We start from the raw sequence: 3,043 nt of genomic DNA on the forward strand, positions 1-3,043 counted from the left end.
GTTGTGGTTTTGTATTATTATTTAATGATGAAGGAGGTTTAAGCCTGTGTTGCATTTAAATTTACTTCCGAATTTGACCGGCTTTCAAAAGGTATTGCAAGTAGAAAATACCTGAAATGAGCAAACAAAACAGTCTGAAGAGAAAAAGCTCAATTCTTGTCTGGAAAGTAAAAACAAAAACATTAGTGAATAAGACCTGGATCTATTTAAGACATTAGGGACTCAAATAGGCCTTATACAGTGTATACTCCTCAGGCTACAACTCTGGTGCACATGTTGGAGCTGGTGACGACATGGGCCAAGATCAACATGCATAAACGGGCTTGGACCCCAGTCATAACTGCTTMACAGTTCTAGTTTGTTTAGTAGTTAAAATTCAGTCAAKTAAAATGTCATGAAATGTAATAAAGTCCTGCTGTTTTATTGTCTGTATGTCTTCCTGGAACTGTTCTCACCCCTCTGGGTGGTGCTGTTGACCTGGATGTGCAGTTCTGCTCCATCAAAAACTGTTCTACCCCAAACACCTGTTATTTTATGACAAACACAACATCATCTGTGAAATGACTCCCATTTATTTAACATAAATTCTCTAGAGGAGAGTTTGCAATCATGTTTTTGTTTACATGTTGCTTTGTTTTGTGGACCGGCTTCAGTCGGTCAGAGGTTATTCTGAGTCCTAACAGAAGTGCCCACTTGTGTTCCCACCCGTTCTTTTTCTTTTCTCCTGTTTCTTGCAGGGAACATTTACCTTCAGCACAATGTTAAACTGACATATTTCAATTTGTGGAAATGAGCTCTTAGAGCCACAGAGTAGCACAGGCTGTTCAGTCAAAATACATAAACATGTAAAAGTACACGCTGTGCAAAACCACTCAGGCTGACTATATTGATATATTGTAGTTTGCAAATATTGGAATATTTTGATTATTTTTGTTTGATTTTGAAATTCAGGTGTACGTTTACTTTTTTATTCTTTATAAATTAAGTGACAAAGTATAAAATCGGCAAATCTTTTAATTCTGGAAGTGAACTCATAAAAAGTGGAGCAGAGGAAAGTCAAAAACTGTGCCTCATCCTCTGCAACTTGGGAGGCCGAACTAATAAAATCTTCAGGAAGGAGGAACATCATGTTCCCCTGTCACATGTTTTTTTTTCCCCCAAGGAGGCTGATGGGGGGGCTTCTATTTTACAACTGCCCAAGGTAATAACACTGTTCTGTGTTTATCTTAGAGGCTTGTTTTTGCTCTGAAAAGCTCATTTAATTAGATATTTCCCAGTATGTCATGTATGACCAGAGGTGAGTGTGAGCTTGTATAAGAGCCCCTGTTTGCATCTCGGGGGGCTTTAACTCTGTTATAGTGGAGTTTCATAGCAAAAAAACCCCAATAAAACAAGTTTATTATTGTGCTCCTTTATCTAAAGCAAACACTAAGTGCACTTTAGCTTGGCAGAAAAATGTCTTCAAGATTGTTACAGTAGATTTTTTGGAATGCTTTTGCAGCTGTTCTGGTGTTTTTTTTTTTTTTTTAATTTAGCCACAAAAAAACAAAAGTTTAAGACGCTTTAGTTTAAAATAACTAAAAGCAGAGCTTCTGCAGCCTAAAATGCCTGAGCTATAAAAAGTGTCATGAACTGTTTGGATTCATGGCGTGACTCAAACATGTAGAACGTCTTTGTGAAATGACAGACTGGCTTGTTTTTTTTATTTTTTATTTTTTTCTGGAACACTGAAGCTGTTCTTTTTCACCCTCTCTGCCCATCGGGTGTCTAAATTACAAATATGAGCATTAAATCCTTCAAATAAACTCTTCAGGTTGAAGAAAGTTGTTTTATACCCTGAATAAATCATACTGTTGATTAAGATATTATGTGTGATCATTAGTTTTATAATGTTCTCAGAGGTTCTGATCCAGTACTGATGCATCATCTCATGAAGCCATGAAGGTCATATTTTATTGAATAATTATGGGTCAGAAGCGGGCAGTGTTTGCACACAAATCAAACTCTGCCAAAATCAAAAACTCAGTTCTCACTCAGAGTTTGGACCTGCAGCTGTCAGGCCTCCAAAAACGGTTGCATCACGATTTATGAGAGTCAGGGAGAGTTGAAGTGTTCAGTGGACGACCGACAAGCTGATGCATGCAGCTTTGAACGGTTCAGGGTGAGTTTGATACACCAGAAGCCACTTTTTTTACTTTAAAGTTTGCACTTTTTCTCTTTCCAATGAGTTTTATGTCAATATTTTCAGGTATATTCTTTTAATTTTGCTTCATGGTGTATCAGACTGTCAGGTATCCCTGATGTTTTTAGCATGCATGCAAGTTCCACGCTTCTGGGAAAGAAAGTTGCGTAACTCAAAAACAGAAGAAAAAAGTGTCAGTTATATAAAAAGATGTGACGGCTCAGTTTTTGACAAATGCTTTGCTCCTGGCTGCAGGAACCAGAACATATTCCTTAATGCAAGCTCCACTGAAGTTTATTCAAATAAAATTTAATTGTTTGTTTTACTCAGCAGCACCACAAATCATGACAAAATTTAAAAATGTAGTTTTTAAGATGGTTTAAGTTTATTTCAAACGTGTAAAAAAGTAATGGGACAAAGTAAGAACTTATTCCCACTCTTCTCGTTCTATTTTCTTATTTTAAATCACACAGTAATGATTTCAGTAAAACAATAATCAGTTTAACTAATAATTATATGACATTTACATAAATATCAATGGTTTATTACTTTTCTAGACATGTCAGACCTGATTACATGTCTTGTTTTTGTTGATAAAGTTTGCATTACTGCAAATATATGTACATCACCTTCACATAAATACACAAATCTATACAGAATTATGAATAGTACACAAATATATTTCTATAAAATATTTTACAAAATATTTATATATAATTTCCATTCAGCAGTTTATATTAATTAAAAGTAACAAATCTAAAGTTAAAATTACTCATCAGAAAAACATTAGAAAAGTTAGTTTGGGTCTCCATCCATCCATCCATCCATCCATCCATCCATCCATCCTGTCGGTCCTTTCAT

This window comes from Austrofundulus limnaeus, unplaced genomic scaffold (genome assembly GCF_001266775.1).
Source record: "Austrofundulus limnaeus strain Quisiro unplaced genomic scaffold, Austrofundulus_limnaeus-1.0 Scaffold4, whole genome shotgun sequence".
Classification (NCBI taxonomy): Eukaryota; Metazoa; Chordata; class Actinopteri; order Cyprinodontiformes; family Rivulidae; genus Austrofundulus; species Austrofundulus limnaeus.